The sequence below is a fragment of the Miscanthus floridulus genome, chromosome 6 (assembly GCF_019320115.1).
Source record: "Miscanthus floridulus cultivar M001 chromosome 6, ASM1932011v1, whole genome shotgun sequence".
Taxonomy (NCBI): domain Eukaryota; kingdom Viridiplantae; phylum Streptophyta; class Magnoliopsida; order Poales; family Poaceae; genus Miscanthus; species Miscanthus floridulus.
This window is the reverse complement of record NC_089585.1, coordinates 111,348,557-111,364,659: the sequence shown is the minus strand read 5'-3', so window position 1 is coordinate 111,364,659 and position 16,103 is coordinate 111,348,557.

Genomic DNA, 16,103 nt, shown 5'->3' with positions numbered 1-16,103 from the left:
AGCTGGCCGGATAACTAGTTCTGACCACGAAGCTGAGTAGCTCAACTCAAGCTGGGCCCCGCTCTATAAGAGTGCACACTCTGGATGGTAGTAAGGATGTGCGAGGAGCCAGACATGAGCCCAAGGGTAGGCTGGGTCTGAACGTCCTAGCAGTTGGTTGTCCCTGATTATGCGGCGCTGGGTGAATTCACGAAATGTGTACTTGAGTTGTACCAAAGGTGACCTAAGGTGACAGTTGATCTGGTCTACCTAGGTTTGTGTTAGGAATAAATTTCTAGCTAGTTGAAATCGATTCGAATCACCATCTCTCCCAGATAGTGAAAAACTTGGCTAGTACCAACATCGTAGTAATTGTATTATGGAATATGATGGTTCGGATAAATATGGAATTACTATACCTGCTATGGTTACTATTGTATGCTCTCAAAATGATGTATCACATGTTTGGCATAGGATAATTGCTAATTTAGATATGGATAGTTATAATTAACTTGATAACAGAATTATAATTGTATAACTAAGTTAATCGCTTTTTATGTTGTCAAGCTACCTTCACTTATACAGCCTTGCATAATCCTTGGAGTCAATTTATTTTTGGTTTATGATGGGTAAGTCTAGCTGAGTACCTTCTTGTACTTAGGGTTTTATTCCCATTGTTGCAGATGGCACAGTATATCATGGATATTGCAATAGTTGCTTCTATCCCGCTGTGGATGAGGAGTAAGCCCTGGGCAAGCTTCTTTACTAATCCCTCTATATGCTTTTATGGACTATAATCGTATGTTGGCACTGTATTAAACTATGTTAGCAAATGCTACTTTTGAACTTAATTTGCTTCCATGATTATCTATCAAACTTGGTTTATAATAATTTTATTTCATACTCTGATGATGAAAATGTATCTACGAACTTTATGTAATATGTGACATGTATGTTGAATCATGTAGGATCTTGGTTGTTTGTGGATCATTTATCGAGACCCATCGTGGTACTCGATAGACTACCGGGTTTATATGGGCTTAAGTATGACAGTGCGACCACTTACGGGCTGCCATTGTACTTGTGCTCTTATAAATTGGTCGGTTCTGCGACAACTAGCATCAGAGCAAAGATTCAACGTTAATTGTCACATGTATATTTAAAACAAAGGTTTTTGTTTTCCAAAATCATTTTCTAGCAACTAATAGCTATACAAATAGGTATTTGAAACCTAAAGTGTGCCAGTGATCACTTTCCTTATGCCCAAATTAAGAACTATTAGGTGGCTATTTAAGTACTAACATGGGGGGTTTATTTTCTTCGTCCATACGACATGCTATTGTATGGATGCCATTCACTTGAATGGTAATGTATGGATCAAATGCCACTACGCCAAGGTAAGAAGGTAAGTTGATGAGTGGCATGATCGCAAGATGTGAGCATGCGGTCGGGGAGAGTTAGCTTTGGTACGGCTATGTATGCATGCTTGCATGTGTATATGGTGCGTGTTTAATTGTGGGTATAAACTGTCATCGGGTAGCTTTGATACGGAAGTATATGTATGGATATACATATATGGAAGTATTTAGATTTACATTCTGCATATATAATTGTGGGGTTTGGGCTGAAATGAAACTCTTATGCAGGTACACTAACAACGAAACATGTAGCTCGACTAGCTTTGCTATATATGAGAGAACATATGTATGCCACCGTGTATGTCGTTAGAAATAATTTTTTTCTAAGCTTGTGAGGACGTACGGAACGTGCATGCATCATGATAATAATTATTCAATACTTGCATTGTTCCTCCCCTTTTAAATTTCTTACTCGGTTATGTAACCCTTATCCATTATGGCCTTGTCTCACAAAAGTTGTACATCTTGATGGTATGGATGGCAGCACCAGTTGGATGTGAGAATTTCCTGATGGTTTTTGAAACTCCTGCCTTGCTTTGGAGAGTTTTGCACTTTGTGGGGTATCATGAACCGCCCCTCTATCATTGGAATGAAGAGTACCTGGAGGGACAACCATGGTATGAAGTGAAGCTAACCATACTAGCCCGCACACAAGCACCCTTCTGGCAGGAGTGGAAGGCAGAATATAAAGGGAAAACTCCTTGGGAGGCTGCCCAAGTAGTGGCCTTCGAGGTATTGAGTCAGATCTGTCAGCAGCATGGGGATGCACTTACTGGTAGTACCGCTGATATGTTTCCTCGGGTGGATCTATCCACAACAATATGGGAACAATGCAACCATAATGCATTGCTCCAAGATTAGGATGAGTGGGCCAATAGCTCTAGTCCCGCTATGAGTGCCATGTTTGCGGTGATATAGATGTTTTGTACATGCTAGGACACCAGAAAATTCTGGCAGGAATCATACACCACTTGCATGGACAAGCTTATGAGAGCTGAAGCCGCATAATGTAAACGTGTGCGCAAGCATAAGAAGGCAGCCAGTGAGGCCCGATGGGAATCTGACCAAGCCTATGTAGCTTTGGACAATCTCCATACCCAAATGGAGCAAGTGGATCAACAGAGAGCAGTAGCCCAAGAAGCTAGAGCAGATGATCAAGCTATGTTAGTAGGACTGCGGGAGCAGCTGGAGGCCGCCCGTGCCGAGGTGTCCACAGCTACGCACCAGCGGGATGCAGCAAACAACTGTGCCATTGTAGCAAAAATAGAATGAGATAGGCACCGCGCCATAAGTGCCATGCAGGACTGTGCTGAGAGGGATTTGCGTCGGCAGCTTGCACGGGCTCAGCTTCAGGTGATGGACCTTCAGCATGAGGTGTATTATCTGAACAACCAGCTGAACCCAAACCTTGATGGGGAAGAAGATGGTCCAAATATGGAGGAAGATGACAACGAGGACAAGGAAGAAGTGGAGCTAGAGGAGGGAGATGATCCTATCTCTGACCTCGACAGTGATCATAATGAGGATTAGATTGCTTAGTGGCTAGTGGAAATGCTCGATGTATCATCGCTATTTATGTAATGGACCTGTAGTTTGAGTTTGGTGTTGGTGATTGGACTATCATGTAATATTGGTATTTACATGTTATCTCACATTTGGTTAAATGCTAATGCAATTCCAGTTCATTTATCGGTGATCATGATTTGAATGTTAACGTGCTATGAGCCTGATAAGTGATCAAATTGGTGGTGTCATGTTGCAAGAATGAATTATTATGCCTCTATTTTTATTGTATGAATTTAAGATTCTCTCTAGTAAATTCAGTTTGGCATGATTATATAATTCATCTGCAATCTCTTGACATCATCTAATAATCACTTATTGTTGCAACTTTGCAGATGACTCGCACTCGTGCTGGAGCTAGCAGCAACCATGATGGCAATGACGGTGACTTACCACCATCGCCACCGCCGTCTGCTCAGTTCTTTGCCCAATTCTTGGGAAGCCAAAGGACTATGGAGGAAGCTCTATGCCTCATTGTGTAGAACACGGCTCATGCCCACCCACAACAACAGGGGCCTAAGCCAAACTAGTACAGTATCTTCAAGGAATTTCTAGATATAAAGCCCCTATTTTCAAGGTGGCAGAGGAACTGCTCCAGGCGGACGAGTGGCTCAACACTATTAAGCAGAAGTTTCATCTGCTAAGGGTCACCGAGCACCAGAAGGCTGAGTATGCGTCCCATCAGTTGCAGGGACCGACAGGGATTTGGTGGACACATTTTTTGTCCTCTCTACCAGCTAATGCACAAGTAACATGGGAGTAGTTCAAGCTGGCCTTTCGGGAGCATCACATTCCCCTAGGGCTGATGCGCATGAAGGCGGCTGAATTTATGAGGCTCACACAAGGGACTAAGACCCTCACTTAATATATGCATGCTTTCAACAACCTGCCTAGGTATGCCCTAGGTTTTGTTGATACCGAAGAAAAGAAGATAAAGAGCTTCAAGCGGGGTCTTCGCACGAAGCTGATGAAGACTATGGCCAACTCCAAGTGCACCCCTACAACGAGTTTATTAGTGATGCTTTGACCTAGGAAAACCATAACAATATGCATGCGGCAGCTAAGGGCCACAAGAGGGCAGCAGAGGCAGGTGCCTCAGGGTCATATCAGTCCAAAGCTCCTATAACAGCTAGGCCATAGTTCCGCCCACCAGCACCTAAGTTCAGGCCTCCGCCACCAAAAGCTCAGAACAGTAGGCCTCAGAAAATGTTCCGTAAGGCATTCACTATTGTCTTACCCAAAGGGAATGGCGGTCAAGGAAGCTCCATAGGACCTAGGAGCAATCAACCCTGCTACAACTGCAATCAAGTGGGTCATTGGGACCAAGAGTGCCCCCACCCTGAAAGGTCCTAATATGGCTAGACGGGGGGGTGAATAGCCTATTTAAAAATCTACAAACCGACTAGAGCAATTTGATTAGTATAACAAATAGCGAAATGCAAACTTGCTCTAGCTCTATAAGGGTTGCAACCCACTTATCTAACAATTCTAGTTGTTATGATCACTAGGCACACAATTTACAAGGTTACTACTCACTAAGAGCTCTCACAATTGCTACACTAAAGAGCTCCACTAAATGAAATTAATCTACAAAGCAAGCTCTCAATTCTAGCTACACTAAAGAGCTTGTTATAACTAGTTTGAGGAAATGTAAATGAGTAAGTGAGGTGATTATACCACTGCATAGAGGAGTTAACCAATCACAAGATGAATACTTTATCAATCACCGGGAGAATACCAAAGGGTAAGAGACAACCAATTTTCTCCTGAGGTTCACGTGCTTGCTAACACGCTACGTCCCCGTTGTGTCGACCAACACTTGGTGGTTCGGCGGCTAAGAGGTGTTGCACAAACCTCGTCCACATAATTGGATACCACAAGAACCTACCCACAAGTGAGGTAACTCAATGACACAAGCAATCCACTAGAGTTATCTTTCGGCACTCCATCGGGAAAGGTACAAATCCCCTCACAATCGCCAAAGATGGCCACGAACAATCACCAACTCATGCCAATCCTCCTCCGCTACTCCAAGCTATCTAGGTGGTGGCAACCACTAAGAGAAACAAGTGAATCCCGCAACAAAACACAAATACCAAGTGTCTCTAGATGCAATCACTCAAGCAATGCACTTGGATTCTCTCCCAATCTCACAATGATGATGAATCAATGATGGAGATGAGTGGAAGGGCTTTTGCTAAGCTCATAAGGTTGCTATGTCAATGCAAATGGCCAAGGGAGTGAGCTTGAGCCGGCCATGGGGCTTAAATAGAAGCCCCCACAAAATAGAGTCATTGTACACCTTCACTAGGCACAACACGGGGTGACCAGACGCTCCGATCAAAATGACCGGACACTGGACCTCAGCGTACGGTCACGCGATGCGTGCCATATATCCCCACTCTTCAAATGTTGATCGCCCGATCTCAACGATCAAGTGATGACCGGACGCAGCAGCTCAAAGTGACCGAACACTGAACCCCAGCGTCCGGTCGTTTCCAGTAAGCATCCAGAGACGATTTTTTATGACCGGACGCGTCCAGTCATGATCGACCGGACACACCCAGCGTCCAGTCACACGGCAACTCCCCTATGTGCTGCCACGTCAGCAGAACCGGACGCAACCTTCTAGCGTCCGGTCACTAAGTGACCCAGCATCTGGTTAGAGACCGACACCAGCGTCTTCATGCTTCACCTGACCGGACACACCGGTTCTACCGAGACTAGCGTCTGGTCACTTACAGTGACCTCCGTCTTTTCTGTTTAGGGCGCTGGTGGCACCGTCGCACTATCCGCACTCCGCCGGTGAAGTTCCTAACCCTTGCTCCAATGTGCCAACCACCAAGTGTATCACCTTATGCACATGTGTTAGCATATTTTCACAAACATTTTCAAGGGTGTTAGCACTCCACTAGATCCTAAATGCATATGCAATGAGTTAGAGCATCTGTGGCACTTTGATAACCGCATTTCGATACGAGTTTCACCCCTCTTAATAGTATGGCTATCGATCCTAAATGTGATCACACTCGCTAAGTGTCTCGATCACTTAAAACAAAATGGCTCCTACTATTTATACCTTTGCCTTGAGCCTTTTGTTTTTCTCTTTCTTCTTTTCCAAGTTCAAGCATTTGATCATCACCATGCCATCACCATCATCATGATTTTCATCATTGCTTCATTACTTGGAGTAGTGCTACCTATCTCATAATCACTTTGATACACTAGGTTAGCACTAAGGGTTTCATCAATTAACCAAAACCAAACTAGAGCTTTCAATCTCTCCCTTTTTGGTAATTGATGACAACTCTTTCACAAAGATATGAATTGAAATCCAATTGAATCCATGTTGCTTGTCCAAATATATTTACCATGTGTAAAAGAATATGGACAAGTTTCATGAATTCTATATGGTAGCGATTGCTCCCCCTACATATGTGCTAAGAGTTTGGATTAAAGCTTGCACATATGCTTAGATAGGAAATATAGGAGACAATGTCTACCTAATGATGCTAAGGTATAAGAGATAGACCTTTGAAGCGTGATACCAATTGAAGTGCACCAATATACCATCCTTAGCACCATTGGTAACTAAACATACATAAAAACTAGAATACCCCATGAGATCAATATTACAAGTAAGGGTCTAGTTTCCATAGAATGACCATAAGTCTAGTTACTTTTGCCTATGCATGCTAGTTTCTCATTTCATCATTCAAGCCTATAACTAGCATACACCACACAAGCATGGATATTGAAATTTAAGACTTGTGCCATGCAAGCAAATATATGAAATGCACATTTAAATACAACATGCAAGTTTATGAGCTTGCTCCCCCTACTTATGTGTATTTTTTATTGATCCCCTTACAATGTCATTTCATTTATTTTTCATTTGTTTGCTCCTCCTATCTAGTGTCTTTGTGAATTTCTCTCCCCCTTTGTCAACAATTAGCACAAAAGGTGAGCTCAAATTATAGATAGGTTGAGGTGAAACCATGTGAAATGAGGATCTATAATTTGAGCTCACCTTTTGTGCTAATTGTTGACAAAGGGGGAGAGAAATTCACAAAGACGGTAAAATAGGAGGAGCAAACAAATGAAAAATAAATGAAATGACATTGTAAGGGGATCAATAAAAAATGCACACAAGTAGGGGGAGCAAGCTCATAAACTTGCATGTTGTATTTGAATGTGCATTTCATATATTTGCTTGCATGGCACAAGTCTTAAATTTCAATATCCATGCTTGTGTGGTGTATGCTAGTTATAGGCTTAAATGATGAAATGAGAAACTAGCATGCATAGGCAAAAGTAACTAGACTTATGGTCATTCTATGGAAACTAGACCCTTACTTGTAATATTGATCTCATGGGGTATTCTAGTTTTTATGTATGTTTAGTTACCAATGGTGCTAAGGATGGTATATTGGTGCACTTCGATTGGTATCACGCTTCAAAGGTCTATCTCTTATACCTTAGCATCATTAGATAGACATTGTCTCCTATATTTCCTATCTAAGCATATGTGCAAGCTTTAATCCAAACTCTTAGCACATATGTAGGGGGAGCAATCGCTACCATATAGAATTCATGAAACTTGTCCATATTCTTTTACACATGGTAAATATATTTGGACAAGCAACATGGATTCAATTGGATTTCAATTCATATCTTTGTGAAAGAGTTGTCATCAATTACCAAAAAGGGAGAGATTGAAAGCTCTAGTTTAGTTTTGGTTAATTGATGAAACCCTTAGTGCTAACTTAGTTTATCAAAGTAATTATGAGATATGAAGCACTACTCCAAGTGATGAAGCAATGGCAAAGATCATGACGATGGTGATGGCATGGTGATGATCAAACGCTTGAACTTGGAAAAGAAGAAAGAGAAAAACAAAAGGTTCAAGGCAAAGGTATAAAATGTAGGAGCCATCTTGTTTTAGTGATCAAGACACTTAGTGAGTATGATCACATTTAGGATAGATAGCCGTACTATTAAGAGGAGTGAAACTCGTATCGAAATGCGGTTATCAAAGTGCCACTAGATGCTCTAATTCATTGCACATGCATTTAGGATCTAGTGGAGTGCTAACACCCTTTAAAATATTTGTGAAAATATGCTAACACATGTGCATAAAGTGATACACTTGGTGGTTGGCATATTTGAGCAAGGGTGAAGGAGATAGAGATGAAAGAGGGTCAGTCTCGCTGGTTTACAACTGACCGGACGCTGGTCTTAGGGGGACCAGTGCATCCGGTCAAGCGTGGCAGTGATGACCTAGCGTCGGTCATATGACCGGACGCTGGGCCTCTGACTGACTAGACGCTGAAAGGCAGAGTCCGGTCAGAGCTGACATAGCTGCATAAAAGTTAGGGTAACTGACCGGACGCTGGATGTGTCCGATCAAGTACCACCGGATGTGTCCGATCGAAGAAAACCGGTTTTGGAACCTTACTGTAAACGACCGGACGCTGGGGGTTTAGCGTCCGGTCACTTATGGCAGAGCGTTCGGTCATGTCATGACCATTGAGATTAGGCGACTCCTATTGAATGTAGGATGACACGTGGCCGCCATCAGGCGACCGGACGCTGAGTCCTGCGTCCGGTCAGTAGGACCAGAGCGTCTGGTCACCCCGATCAGTACCCAGTGAAAGGGTACAATGGCTCTATTTCGTGGGGGCTTCTATTTAAGCCCCATGGCCGGCTCTAGCTCACTCTCTTGCACATTTTTATTGACATAGCAACCTTGTGAGCTTAGCCAAAGCACTCCCACTCATCTCCATCATTGATCCATCATCTTTGTGAGATTGGGAGAGAATCCAAGTGCATTGCTGGAGTGATTGCATTTAGAGGCACTTGATATTCATGTTGCGCTATGGATTTTGCTTGTTACTTTTGGTGGTTGCCACCACCTAGATGGCTTGGTGTAGCAGTGGAGGATCAGCACGAGTTGGTGATTATTCATGGCTGCCTTCAGTGATTGTGAGGGGAGTTGTACTTCTCCGGCGGAGTGCCGAAAGGTAACTCTAGTAAATTGCTCGTGTCATTGAGTTACCTCACTTGTGGGTAGGTTCTTGTGGTGTCCAATCGTGTGGACGAGGTTAGTGAAACACCTCTTAGCCGTCGAACCACCAAGTGTTGGTCGACACAACGGGGACGTAGCATGTTGGCAAGCACGTAAACCTCGGAAAAAAATCGGTTGTCTCTTGTCATTTGTATTCTCCCGGTGATTGGCTTAATCTTCATCTTGTGATTGGTTCACTCCTCTACACGGCGGTATAATCACCCTACTCACTCATTTATATTCTTGCAAACTAGTTGTGGCAAGCTCTTTAGTGTAATTAGAATTGAGAGCTTGCTTTGTTATTTTAAGTTCATCTAGCGGAGCTCTTTTAGAGTAGGAAGATTGAGAGCTCTTAGTGAGTAGTAACTTTGCAAGTTGTGTGCCTAGTAATCATTGCAACTAGAATTGTTGGATAGGTGGCTTGCAACCCTTGTAGAGCTAGAGCAAGTTTGCATTTCGCTATTTGTCATACTAATCAAATTGCTCTAGTTGATTTGTAGATTTTTGAATAGGCTATTCACCCCCCTCTAGCCATATTAGGACCTTTTAAATGATATCAGAGTCATGGTCACCGTTTGATTGAAGGCTTAACAACCTCGGTGTCAAATTATGACTCAAGTTGTGTTCAATCATGTGGGGGACAAACCACCATTCTTTGATGGCACATGCTATGATTATTGGAAGAGAAAGATGAGGATGTATCTTGGTTCAATCAATGATCAAGTATGGGAAGTGACCGAGAATGACTATGCTATCATCGATCTCAATGATCCCACCAACCAAGATAAGACAACAAGCAATGCAATACAATGGCTCTCAACACCATATACAATGCCATTGATTCCAAGGTGTTTGAGCAAATCAAGGATTGTGAAAGAGCAAATGAGGTGTGGAAAAGATTGAAAGAAATATATGAGGGCACACCGGCGATGAAGAGTGCCAAGTTGTATATCCTCAAGGACAAGTTGACAAGTTTCAAGATGAAGGATGATGAGAGCATTCCGGAGATGTTCTATTGTTTGCAAGTAATTATCAATGATTTGAAGGCATTGGGAGAGAAGATCAAGGATGATGATGTCTCTCATTGGTTCTTGATGTGCCTACAAACCAAGATTTGAGATGTTGAGATTGCTCATCATAGGAGGAGGATTGAAGGAGATCACCCCCAACCAAGTACTAGGTGATGTCATGACCCAAGAAACATACCGTGTGGAAAGGGAGGGGGATGACAAGGATGACAAGAAGGAAGAAGAAGACAAGAAGAAGAAGAGTATAGCATTCAAGGCTAGCTCATCATCATCCAAGAACAAGGGCAAGTCCAAGAAAGAATCAAGTGATGATGATGATCTTAGTGACATGGATGATAAAGCCATGGCTCTATTTGTGCGCAAGATGGGCAAATTCATGAAGAAGAAGGGCTATGGTGCAAGAAAGAGAAGAGATCACACCAAGAACAAAGAGTATGTGAGAAGATGCTACAATTGCAAGAGCCCCGATCACGTTGTAGCAAATTATCCTTACAATAGTGACAATGATGAGGATGAGAAGAAGAAGCTCAAAAAGGACAAGAAAGAAAAGAAGGAGAAGAAGGAGAAGAGAATGACATTCTAAAAGAAGAAGAAAGGTGGAGGCTATGTAGTCACTTGGGATAGTGATGATTCTTTGGATGGTGATAGCTCTAGTGATGATGATAAGAAATCTATCAAGAGAGCACTAGCAAGCATCGCCATCAACAAGAAGCTCTCCATCTTCGACACTCCATCAACATGCCTCATGGCAAAGCCTACCAAGGTAAAATATGATGAGAGTGATGATGATGAATGTGAAAGTGACTCTTATAGGAATGATAATGATGATGATGATGAGGATGAGGAGTACACCAAGGAGGAGCTCTTGGACATGTGTGAACAAGTGCATGCTTGCAATGAAATAAAGAGAAAAGAGTGCAAAGAATTGTGCAAGAAAGTAAAACTTCTTGAGCAATCCTTTGATGAGCTCAATGCCACTCATGAGAGGCTAATGGAAGCCCATGAGAAGCTTGGCAAAGCTCACTCTAAGCTTGAAAAGGTTCACAACTCTCTCATTGAGCAAGTCAAAGTGGAGGAAGCCAAGAAGGAGCAAGTGATCATATCATATGGTGTGGGACTAACATGTGATCTTATTGATGAATCTATTTTTGTTGCTCCCACTAACACTTCTTGTAGCACTACCACTTCTACTTCACCTTTGAGTGATGGTCTCACTTGTGAAACCTCACTAATGGAGGAAAATAAGACCCTCAAGAAGGAGGTGAATGAGCTCACTCGTGCCTTAGGCAATGCCTATGGTGGAGAAGCCCGCTTGCTAAAGTGCTTGGGTAGCCAAAGGTTTTCTCTCAACAAAGAGAGATTAGGCTATACCCCCAAGAAAGGCAAGGCGACCTTTGTCACTCCCAAAGCTAGCTTTATGAAGGGCAATGGTCGGTTTTGCAATAGATGCAAGCAAGTTGGGCATATAGAGCAAAATTGCAAGACTAACAAGAACAAGCTACCTAATGTATCCTCAATCAAATTTGATTCTTGTTACATGCTTTATAAGGGTGCCAACGGTGTGAATGTAAAGTTCATTGGCACACCAATTGTGGGCCAAAGAAGAAGGTCATTTGGGTACCAAAGACCTTGGTAACTAACCTACAAGGACCCAAGCAAGTTTGGGTACCTAAAAAGAATTGATCTTCTTTTGTAGGTAAATTATAAAGCCAGAGGAAGGCATTGGGTGCTTGATAGTGGGTGCACACAACACATGACCGGTGATCCAAGAATGTTCAATTCAATCAATAAAAACAAGAGCAATGGGTTTGATAGTATCACATTTGGTGACAATGGAAAATACAAGGTCAAAGGTCTTGGTAAGATTGCAATATCCAATGACTTGAGCATTTCCAATGTGCTACTAGTAGAGAGCTTGAACTTCAACCTTTTGTCGATAGCTCAATTATGTGATCTTGGTTTCAAGTGCATATTTGGTGTGGATGATGTAGAGATTATAAGTGTAGATGGCTCTAACATGATATTCAAAGGATTTAGATATGAAAATCTATACTTGGTTGATTTCAATGCTAGAGAAGCTCAATTAACAACATGTTTGATCACTAAGTCTAGCATGGGTTGGTTATGGCATAGAATGTTTGGTCATGTTGGAATGAAACAATTGAACAAGTTGATTAAGCATGACTTAGTTAGAGGCTTGAAAGATGTCACCTTTGAGAAAGATAAGCTATGTAGTGCATGTCAAGCCAGAAAACAAGTTGGTAACACACATCCTAAGAAGAGCATGATGAGCACATCTAAGGCATTTGAGTTGATGCACATGGACTTGTTTAGACCAACCACATACACTAGCATTGGTGGAAACAAATATGGTTTTGTGATTGTGGATGATTTCACTAGATATACATGGGTCTTCTTTCTTGTTAACAAGAGTGATGTGTTTGCAACATTCAAATCCTTTGTCAAGGGCATTCACAATGAGTTTGAAACAACCATCAAAAAAGTAAGAAGTGACAATGGAAGTGAGTTCAAGAACACAAGAATTGATGAGTTGTGTGATGAATTTGGAATTAGACATCAATTCTTGGCCAAGTATACTCCTCAATCAAATGGCTTAGTTGAAAGGAAGAATAGAACTTTGATTGACATGGCAAGATCAATGTTGAGTGAGTATAATGTGAGTCATTCATTTTGGGCCGAAGCAATCAACACGACTTGCTATTATAGCAACCGACTCTATTGTCACTCCATGATGGAAAAGACACCTTATGAGCTTTTGAATGGAAGAAAGCCCAACATAGCATACTTTCATGTTTTTGGTTGTAAATGCTACATATTGAAGAAAGGCACTAGATTGAGCAAGTTTGAAAAGAAATGTGATGAAGAGTTCTTGCTTGGTTACTCCACTACTAGCAAAGCTTATAGAGTTTGGAATTTAGCTAGTGGTACTCTTGAGGAGGTTCATGATGTGAAGTTTGATGAAATAAATGGTTCCCAAGAGTAAGATGAGAATCTAGATGATGTGAAAGGAACTCAATTGGTCAAGGCAATGAGAAACATAGACATTGGTGAGTTAAGGCCTAGAGTGATGTTTGATGTTGAAGATGACAAGAATCAAGTGCTCTCTAACTCAAATGTGCAAGCTAGTAGTTCTCATGATCAAATCCAAGCAAGCACTAGTGATGGCAATGTGCAAGATCAACAAGTGGTTAGTTCATCATCTCAATCAAGTGATCAATCAAATGCTAGCAATCAAGTGCAAGTGCTTCAATCAACCAATGTTGCAAGAGATCATCCATTGGACACTATCATTAGTGATATTTCAAGAGGTGTGCAAACAAGATCAAGATTGGCTTCATTTTATGAGCATTTCTCATTTGTGTCATCCATTGAACCTAAGAAGATAGATGAAGCTTTGAGGGATGTTGATTAGGTCAATGCTATGCATGAAGAACTAAACAACTTCACAAGAAACAATGTATGGGATTTAGTAGAGAGGCCTAAGAATCATAATGTGATTGGAACCAAGTGGGTCTTTCGGAACAAGCAAGATCAAGATGGGATAGTAATAAGGAACAAAGCAAGATTAGTGGCTCAAGGTTACACTCAAGTTGAAGGTCTTAACTTTGGAGAAACATATGCCCCGGTTGCAAGATTGAAAGCAATTAGGATCTTGCTAGCCTATGCTTGTGCCCACAACATCAAGTTGTACCAAATGGATGTGAAGAGTGCATTTCTCAATGGGTACATCAATGAGCTTGTGTATGTTGAGCAACCTCCTGGTTTTGAGGATGAAAAGAAACCCAACCATGTTTACAAGTTGAGAAAGGCTTTGTATGGATTGAAACAAGCACCAAGAGCATGGTATAAAAGATTGAGGGATTTCCTTCTCTCTAAGGGATTCAAGATGGGAAAGGTTGACACCACTCTCTTCACCAAGAAGCTTGGAAATGACTTGTTTATAATGCAAATCTATGTTGATGATATCATTTTTGGGTCAACAAATCAAGATTTTTGTGAGGAGTTTGACAAGATGATGGCAAGTGAGTTTGAGATATCTATGATTTGGAGAGCTTAGTTACTTCCTTGGTCTTCAAATCAAGCAAATAAAGAATGGCACATTTGTGAGTCAAGGCAAGTATATCAAGGACATGCTCAAGAAGTTTGGAATGGATGATGCTAAAGCTATTAGTACACCAATGGGAACAAGTGGAAGCTTGGATAGTGATGCTAGTGGCAACATGGTGGATCAAAAGATGTATCGGTCTATAATTAGAAGCCTACTCTATGTGACCGCATCAAGATCGGATGTGATGTTTAGTATATGCATGTGTGCTAGATTTGAAGCCTCACCAAGAGAAAGTCATTTGAAGGCAACTAAAAGGATATTGAGGTACTTGATGCATACACAAAATGTCGGATTATGGTATCCCAAAGGAGTAAGATTTGAGTTGATTGGATATTCGAACTCCGATTATGCGGGGTGCAAAGTTGAGAGAAAGAGCACATCGGGCATATGTCAACTATTGGGAAGATCACTTGTATCTTGGTCATCAAAGAAGCAAAATAGTGTAGCACTTTCAACCGCCGAAGCAGAGTACATTTCGGCCGGTAGTTGTTGTGCTCAATTACTTTGGATGAAGGCTACTTTGAGTGATTTTGGAATTAGGATCAAGCAAGTGCAAAATAGATGTCCATCATCACTTCATAAGAGATCACCAACAAAAAGGGGATATTTGCATAGAGAGTGTGGGCACCAAAGATCAACTTGCCGACATATTCACTAAACCACTTGATGAGAAGAGGTTTTGCAAGCTAAGGAATGAATTGAACATACTTGACTTCTCCAATGTGTGTTGATGCACCCCCATTATATGACATGCCTCTCCTTCGAGCAATACAAGGTATAAATTGATTGGCATGACATACATCCTTGCTAAGGACATGATTAGTGCATCTAGACATATTCCACATTTGAATAGGCTCATTCATGAAAATCAAATAAATTTGATGCTTGTATGTTACCACTATTGCTTGTATGTTTGAAATGATCTAGTGGTAGCATATGACATGTTTGTGGGCTTGTCAACCTAGTGTTTGATCTAGAAAATAAGCTATAAGTGTTTAACTAACATGGTACAAGATAACCCTTATTTGGAGGTGTGAAGAAGCTTGTCCTTGGATCAAATCGAGTTAAATATCTTTTGCAAGTAATCTAGATTGAACCAAATTAAAAAATGATCCTCATTTCACATGGTTTTACCCCAACCTATCTATAATTTGAATCTATCTATACTTTAAGCCTTTGTGGTCATTGATGACAAAGGGGGAGAGAAACAAAGATAAGTGATAGGGGAGAAATAGGGGAGAAATAGTGTAGAGAGATAAGATATGACAAAGGAAGGGGATCAATTAAAATCTTGAGCACACAAGTAGGGGGAGCAAGCTCATGAACTTGCATGGTGCATTTCATATATTTGCTTGCATGGCACAAGTTTTAAATTTCAATATCCATGCTTGTGTGGTGTATGCTAGTGTAAGTTTGAATGATAAAATGAAAAACCAGCATGCATAGGATATCTAATGATTTCATTTCTAAGTATTTACAAGTGGTATCTAGCTATCAAGTGGTATCTAGCTAAAGTAACTAGACTTATGTTCATCATATGGAAACTAGACCCTTACTTATAATATTGATCTCATGAGGTATTCTAGTTTTTATGTATGTCTAGTTACTAATGGTGCTAAGGATGGTATAATGGTGCACTCCGATTGGTATCATGCTTCAAAGGTCCATCTCTTATACCTTAGCATCATTTGGTAGAAATTGTCTCCTATATTTCCTATCTAAGCATATGTGCAAAGCTACAATCCAAACTCTTAGCACATATGTAGGGGGAGCAATTGCTACCATTTGAGATTCATGAAACTTGTCCATATCCTTTACACATGGTAAATATGCTTGGGCAAGCAACATGGATTCAATTAAATTTCAACTCATATCTTTGTGAAAGGGTTGTCATCAATTACCAAAAAGGGGGAGATTGA